Source organism: Manis pentadactyla (assembly GCF_030020395.1).
Source record: "Manis pentadactyla isolate mManPen7 chromosome Y unlocalized genomic scaffold, mManPen7.hap1 SUPER_Y_unloc_3, whole genome shotgun sequence".
NCBI lineage: Eukaryota > Metazoa > Chordata > Mammalia > Pholidota > Manidae > Manis > Manis pentadactyla.
Genome location: NW_026644608.1, coordinates 583,975 through 593,207, shown reverse-complemented (window position 1 = coordinate 593,207; position 9,233 = coordinate 583,975).

Below are 9,233 nucleotides of genomic sequence, written 5' to 3'. Positions count from 1 at the left end.
ACTCTCTGGAAGACTCATGCCAGAACATGATCACCAAAAAACCCCAACAAAGATCCATGCACTTCTACAGCTGTAGATGCACTCAGCCCACCAGCTCCTGGACTTGCCATGGGAATGAGGAAGGAGATCTCTAAGCTGGCCTGTGCATACAGTAAAACAACAAATTTGACTGGATCTATACTGTTGGAACTCAGCCAAGAATTAGGAGAAGTGCAAATTGTAGCGCTCCAAAATCTTACAACTACAGACTATTTACTGTTAAAAGAACATATGGGATGTGAACATTCCCCAGGAATGGGTTGTTTTAATTTGTCTGATTTCTCTCAGCGTGTTCAAGTTCATTTGGACAATATCCACCATATCATAGATAAGTTTTCACAAATGCCTAAGGTGCCTAACTGGTTTTGTTGGGTTCACTGGAGATGGCTGGTTATTACAGGTATGCTTTGGTTATGTAACTATACTCCTACTATGTTAATGTGTGTGCGCAATTTAAGTAGTAGCTTAAAACCTATACATGCTGAAGTTACTCTACAAGAAGACATGTCAAAGAAATAATCAATCTTCCCATGTTTTCTGCCGCCTCCTACGTCTATAGCTTTTCTTCTTCCTTCCTAATTAGAATCCTTAAATAGAATTCGTGCCTCATATCAAATTTAGCGAGTATCATAATTTTTCCAAGTGGTAAAGATACCTCAAGACAAATGCTGGGCATAGAAGCCACAGGGCATAAATATGCAAAGAAGTAAAAGCTAACCTTTTCAACCAATAAGGCTTCTCTCTCACTGACTAACATAACATTTCCCTGTATGGCCCTGGAAGATGACTGGTTCGCCAGAGATGGGTAAGATTCCTCAAGGGAGGAACAACCTAAGACAGGCACAGTCGCAGGGGGGCATACGTGGATGTTTTTTTGCCCTTGTCTAGCTCGGATTAACACATAGTCTACAGGCACACACCTGATCATCTACATTTGCTCTCTTACAACACTAAACTATGTTTTCTACCTTTATGTTGTATCTACCTACCACTTCAGCATTTTATTAAAAATAATAATATTAAAGAGAGAAATGTGGTATCCACATATAAATCAAGTATAAAAATCAAATGTGTGTTCATATTTGAACTGACTGTTTATAGTTCATAATGCATGAGCAAAACCGAAAGCTTCTGTGATGACTGCCCTTGCACTGTTCACCATGTAACTTATTCACTATGTAAGAATTTGTACTCCATGTAAGAATTTGCTCGTTATGCATCAGAAGATTGGAGACTGATGAAAATTAGGCTCGGGGTGGATTAATGATTGTGCATTGAGTATTGATCCCCCTATACAGAATTTTATTGTTGTTAACAACTATTTGATCAATAAATATGAGAGGTGCCCTCACAAAAAAAATATATATATATACATATATATATATAAACACACTTCCAATTGTAAAATAAATAAGTAACGGGATGTAATGTATAGCATAAGGAATATAGTCAAAATATTGTAACAACTTGGTATGGTGATAGCTGGTACCTAGAATTATCATGTATATAAATGTTGAATCACTGTGCTGTACTCCTGAAACTAATGTAATGTAATATTGTGTGTCAACTACCCTTCAATTAAAAAAAAACAAAAGATGAGGAGTGGCAACAGGCAGGGAGAGACTTCAGACCACAGAACAGGTCTGACACTTATTAGATGAGAGGAAATGAAGAAGGAATGAGTTGTCAGTGCTTCAGATTACAGTGCAACTCTATGAAAGTCTCAGCCAGCCCAACTGGGAGCTCCAGAGCAAAGGGTGCTGATTAGAGGAACCCCACATTGAGCAGAAATGGCCCTAGTATCACTCCTGTGCTCAGAAATTGGTTGGGTTGGGTATGTCCTTTGATGGAATGATGCTAAAATATCTCAAAAGTGCTACAGTTGGAGGCTGTTGTCTGATTCCACTCCTCACAGTAGGTTTTCTCTTGAAAGAAAAGCTGAAAGACACCTCCATGATTGCCACAGACACTATGGTCCCATTTCCATCAATCCAGCCAAGTGTAAGTCTGGTAACCATCCAGGATCAATCAACTGTAATAAGGTGAACAATGCCATACTATGCTAAAGGACAGTTTTCAAGAGTGACCAACCATCCCAGTTTCCCTGGGGCTGAGAGATTCCTGGGACACAAGACTTTGCTGAAACCAGTCCAGTCCAGGAGAAACTGGGATGGTTGGTTATCCTAGTGGTACCCATGTTAATAGGGGTAAGAGACACTTAAGACAATCTTACAAGATTGTATACTACACAATCATATTTTACTGTGTTTTATGAAGAAATTCTATGTTATAGTGGTCATATTTAATTAGGAGAATTTATGAAGTTCTCAGAAAAATTCCCTTGAAACTGCAAAAGGTCTCATACTTTATTTTTTGTCATGCTCACTCACTTGTGCATTCATGCTTCTCTCACTGAAAGAGCAACAGGAAAGAAGGCTGTGCCAAAAAGCATAAACCTGGAGAAAAGAATAAACCTCAAGGAACATGGGAATGTACCAAAGCTATGGCCTTGCTGGATCCAAGCCCTTCCCCCACCCCAGCTCACCGTCAGGAGGAAGAGAAACACAGTGAGGGAGGGAGTTGAGGCCTGGGACTGCTGAATACCTAACTCTGGAGATCTGCTCTGGGAGCACAAACCTACATTTCATGGTGCTTTCACGGTACTCTCATGATTAGGGGGTTGGAAAGCTAAGACAGGCAGAATTCCTGGAGAGACTGAGATTCCAGTCACTTGTGGAAACCAAGGATCTGTATCCAGCTGCTCTGGGACAAAAGAAAGGCCAGCAGTCTGAGAGACTTCCTAACAGCAAGAGGGCAGCTAAAGGTATGAAACTGGACATAAATTAAGGAGGGAAAACAAAAAAGCACATAAACACATGGAAGCTTAACAACATGCTCGTAAGCAATGGATCAATGGCCTACATGGAGAGAAATGACAATAACAAAACAATGCAAAATCTGTGGGACACAGCAAAGGCTGTGCTAAGAGTGAAGCATATTGCAATACACGAATAGCTCAGGAAAGAACAAAAAAGAAATAAGTGTCTCCTGCCAATTGCTTTGGTTTCTACAAGAAATGATTTCTCTAAATGAAGATTAAATTGCATAATGAATACTAAGCACCTGTTATAGAGCATAACAAAGTAATGGTTTGCATCAGTCAAGGTTCTATTTTTAAATTTTTTAATTGAGATATTATTGCTATGAAAACCTATATGCTAACGAACTGGGAAACCTAGGAGAAATGGACAACTTCCTAGAAAAATACAACCTTCCAAGATTGACCCAGAAAGAAACAGAAAATCTAAATAGACCAATTAAAAGCAACGAAATTAAAGCGGTAATAAAAAAACTACCAAAGAACAAAACCCCCGGGCCAGATGGATTTACCTCGGAATTTTATCAGACATACAGGGAAGATATAATACCCATTCTCCTTAGAGTTTTCCAAAAAACAAAGGAGGAGGGGATCCTCCCAAACTCATTCTATGAAGCTAACATCACCCTAATACTAACACCAGGCAAAGACCCCACCAAAAAGAAAGCTACAGACCAATATCCCTGATGAACGTAGATGCAAAAATACTCAACAAAATATTAGCAAACTGAATTCAAAAATACATCAAAAGGATCATACACCATGACCAAGTGGGATTCATCCCAGGGATGCAAGGATGGTACAACATTCGAAAGTCCATCAACATCATCCACCACGTCAACAAAAGGACAGACAAAAACCACATGATCATCTCCATAGATGCTGAAAAAGCATTTGACAAAGTTCAACATCCATTCATGATAAAAACTCTCCGCAAAATGGGAATAGAGGGCAAGTACCTCCACATAATAAAGGCCATCTATGATAAACCCACAGCCAACATTATATTGAATAGCGAGAAGCTGAAAGCATTTCCGCTGAGATCGGGAACTAGACAGGGATGCCCACTCTCCCCACTGTTATTTAACATAGTACTGGAGGTCCTTGCCACGGCAATCAGACAAAATAAAGAAATACAAGGAATCCAGATTGGTAAAGAAGAAGTTAAACTGTCACTATTTTCAAATGACATGATACTGTACATAAAATACCCTAAAGACTCCACCCCCAAACTACTAGAGCTGATATCGGAATACAGCAAAGTTGCAGGATACAAAATCAACACACAGAAATGTGTGGCTTTCCTATACACTAACAATGAACCAACAGAAAGAGAAATCAGGAAAACAACTCCATTCACAATTGCATTAAAAAAAAATACCTAGGAATAAGCCTAACCAAAGAAGTGAAAGACTTATACTCTGAAAACTACAAGTCACTCTTAAGAGAAATTAAAGGGGACACTAACAGATGGAAACTCATCCCATGCTCATGGCTAGGAAGAATTAATATCGTCAAAATGGCCATCCTGCCTAAAGCAACATACCGATTTGATGCAATCCCAATGAAACTAACAGCAACATTCTTCAATGAACTGGAACAAATAATTTAAAAATTCATATGGAAACACCAAAGACCCCGAATAGCCAAAACAATCCTGAGAAAGAAGAATAAAGCAGGGGGGATCTCACTCCCTACTTCAAGCTCTACTATAAAGCCATAGTAATCAAGACAATTTGGTACTGGCACAAGAGCAGAGCCATAGACCAATGGAACAGACTAGAGAATCCAGACATTAACCCAGACATATACGGTCAATTAATATTTGATAAAGGAGCCATGGACATACAATCGTGAAATGACAGTCTCTTCAACAGATGGTGCTGGCAAAAATGGACAGCTACATGTAGGAGAATGAAACTGGACCACTTTCTAGCCCCATATACAAAAGTAAAGTCAAAATGGATCAAAGACCTGAATGGAAGTCATGAAACAATTAAACTCTTGGAAGAAAACATAGGCACAAACCTCTTAGACATAAACATGAGTGACCTCTTCTTGAACATATCTCCCCGGGCAAGGAAAACAACAGCAAAAATGAGTAAGTGGGACTATATTAAGCTGAAAAGCTTCTGTACAGCAAAAGACACCATCAATAGAACAAAAAGGAACCCTACAGTATGGGAGAATATATTTGAAAATGACACATCCGATAAAGGCTTGATGTCCGGAATATATAAAGAGTTCACATGCCTCAAAAAACAAAAAACAAATAACCCAATTAAAAAATGGGCAGAGGAACTGAACAGACAGTTCTCCAAAAAAGAAATACAGATGGCCAACAGACACATGAAAAGATGCTCCACATCGCTAATTATCAGAGAAATGCAAATTAAAACTAGAATGAGGTATCACCTCACACCAGTAAGGATGGCTGCCATCCAAAAGACAAACAACAACAAATGTTGGCGAGGCTGTGGAGAAAGGGGAACCCTCCTACACTGCTGGTGGGAATGTAAGTTAGTTCAACCATTGTGGAAAGCAGTATGGAAGTACATCAAAATGCTCAAAAAAGACTTACCATTTGACCCAGGAATTGCACTCCTAGGAATTTACCCTAAGAATGCAGCAGTCAAGTATGAGAAAGATCAGTGCACCCCTATGTTTATTGCAGCACTATTTACAATAGCCAAGAATTGGAAGCAACCTAAATGTGCATCGATAGATGAATGGATAAAGAAGATGTGGTATATATACACAATGGAATACTGCTCAGCCATAAGAAAAGGGCAAATCCTACCATTTGCAGCAATATGGATGGAGCTGGCGGGTATTATGTTCAGTGAAACACGCCAAGTGGAGAAAGAGAAATACCAAATGATTTCACTTATTTGTGGAATATAAGAACAAAGGAAAATCTGAAGGAACAAAACAGCAACAGAATCACAGAACTCAAGAATGGACTAACAGGTACCAAAGGGAAAGGGACTGGGGAGGATGGGTGGGTAGGGAGGGATAAGGGGGGGGAGGAGTAGGGGGGTATTAAGATTAACATGCATGGGGGGGGTAGGAGAAAAGGGAGGGCTGTACAACACAGGGAGGCAAGTAGTGATTCTACAACATTTTGCTATGCTGATGGACAGTGACTGTAAAAGGGTTTATAGGGGGGACCTGGTATAGGGGAGAGCCTAGTAAACATAATATTCGTCATGTAAGTGTAGATTAGTGATAACAAAAAAAAAAAAAAGGCAGTTCCTGTGTGGTAACCTCCAATGAGTTCTACACAAGGGTATAAAGGGCATATTAAAGTGTAGGCAAAGGGCCTGTTTGTGTTTATACAGCGGATCAAAGCCTAATTGGGCTACCCCGAATATGAACTAAGACACGATAGGAAAAAGAACTTCCAACATCAGCACTCTCTGGAAGACTCACGCCAGAACATGATCACCAAAAAACCCCAACAAAGATCCATGCACTGCTACAGCTGTAGATGCACTCATCCCACCAGCTCCTGGACTTGCCATGGGAATGAGGAAGGAGATATCTAAGCTGGCCTGTGCACACAGTAAAACAACAAATTTGACTGGATCTATACTGTTGGAACTCAGCCAAGAATTAGGAGAAGTGCAAATTGTAGCGCTCCAAAATCTTACAACTACAGACTATTTACTGTTAAAAGAACATAACGGATGTGAACATTCCCCAGGAATGGGTTGTTTTAATTTGTCTGATTTCTCTCAGACTGTTCAAGTTCAGTTGGACAATATCCACCATATCATAGATAAGTTTTCACAAATGCCTAAGGTGCCTAACTGGTTTTGTTGGGTTCACTGGAGATGGCTGGTAATTACAGGTATGCTTTGGTTATGTAACTATACTCCTATTATGTTAATGTGTGTGCACAATTTAAGTAGTAGCTTAAAACCTATACATGCTGAAGTTACTCTACAAGAAGACATGTCAAAGAAATAATCAATCTTCCCAGGTTTTCTTCCGCCTCCTACGTCTAAAGCTTTTCTTCTTCCTTCCTAATTAGAATCCTTAAATAGAATTCGTGCCTCATATCAAATTTAGCGAGTATCATAATTTTTCCAAGTTTTAAAGGTACCTCAAGACAAATGCTGGGCATAGAAGCCACAGGGCATAAATATGCAAAGAAGTAAAAGCTAACCTTTTCAACCAATAAGGCTTCTCTCTCACTGACTAACATAACATTTCCCTGTATGGCCCCGGAAGATGACTGGTTAGCCAGTGACGGGTAAGATTCCTCAAGGGAGGAACAACCTAAGACAGGCACAGTCGCAGGGGGGCCATCAGGTGAGAAATTGGGGATCAACAGAGGTGAGGCTTAGAACCTCACCCCCTCTGTTCTGAGAGAAATCTTCTGCATACGTGGATGTTTTATTGCCCTTGTCTAGCTTGGATTAACACTTAGTCTACAGGCACACACCTGATCATCTACATTTGCTCTCTTACAGCACTAAACTATGTTTTCTACCTTTATCTTGTATCTACCTACCACTTCAGCATTTTATTAAAAATAATAATAATAAAGAGAGAAATGTGGTATCCACATATAAATCAAATATAAAAATCAAGTTGGTATTCATATTTGAACTGACTGTTTATAGTTCATAATGCATGAGCAAAAATGAAGGTTTCTGTGATGGCTGCCCTTGTACTGTTCACCATGTAAGAACTTATTCACTATGTAAGAATTTGTTCTCCATGTAAGAACTTGTTTGTTATGCCTCAGAAGATTGGAGACTGACGAAAATTAGGCTTGGGGTGGATTAATGATTGTGCATTGAGCATTGACTCCCCTATACAGAATTTTATTGTCCTTAACAACCATTTGATCAATAAATATGAGAGATGTCCTCACACACACAAAAAAAGTACACACTTCCAATGGTAAAATAATAAGTAACTGGGATGTAATGAATATAGTCAAGATATTGTAACAGCTTGGTATGGTGATAGCTGGTACCTAGAATTGTCATGTATATAAATGTTGAATCACTATGTTGTACACCTGAAACTAATGTAATGTCATACTGTGTGTCAACTACCCTTTAATAAAAAAATAAGTAAAAAAAAAAACAAAAAAAAACAAATTTAACTGGTTCTATACTGTTTGAACTCAACCAAGAATTAAGAGAAGTGCAAATTGTAGCGCTCCAAAATCTTACAACTACAGACTATTTACTGTTAAAAGAACATAACGGATGTGAACATTCCCCAGGAATGGGTTGTTTTAATTTGTCTGATTTCTCTCAGACTGTTCAAGTTCAGTTGGACAATATCCACCATATCATAGATAAGTTTTCACAAATGCCTAAGGTGCCTAACTGGTTTTCTTGGTTTCACTGCAGATGGCTGGTAATTACAGGTATGCTTTGGTTATGTAACTATACTCCTATTATGTTAATGTGTGTGCGCAATTTAAGTAGTAGCTTAAAACCTATTCATGCTGAAGTTACTCTACAAGAAGACATGTCAAAGAAATAATCAATCTTCCCATGTTTTCTTCCGCCTGCTACTTCTATAGCTTTTCTTCTTCCTTCCTAATTAGAACCCTTAAATAGAATTCGTGCCTCATATCAAATTTAGTGAGTATCATAATTTTTCCAAGTGGTAAGATACCTCAAGACAAATGCTGGGCATAGAAGCTACAAGGCATAAATATGCAAAGAAATAAAAAGCTAACCTTTTCAAACAATAAGGCTTCTCTCTCACTTACCAACTTAACATTTCCCTGTATGGCCCCGGAAGATGACTGGTGAGCAGAGACGGGTAAGATTCCTCAAGGGAGGAACAACCTAAGACAGGCACAGTCGCAGGGGGTCATCAGGTGAGAAATTGGGGATCAACAGAGGTGAGGCTTAGAACCTCACCCCCTCTGTTCTGAGAGAAATCTTCTGCATACGTGGATGTTTTATTGCCCTGGTCTAGCTTGGATTAACACAGTCTACAGGCACACACCTGATCATCTACATTTGCTCTCTTACAACACTAAACTATGTTTTCTACCTTTATCTTGCATCTACCTACCACTTCAGCATTTTATTAAAAATAATAATAATAAAGAGAGAAATGTGGTATCCACATATAAATCAAGTATAAAAATCAAAAGAGTATTCGTATTTGAACTGACTCTTTATAGTTCATAATGCATGAGCAAAACTGAAGGTTTCTGTGATGACTGCCCTTGCACTGTTCACCATGTAAGAACTTATTCACTATGTAAGAATTTGTTCTCCATGTAAGAACTTGTTTGTTATGCCTCAGAAGATTGGAGACTGACGAAAATTAG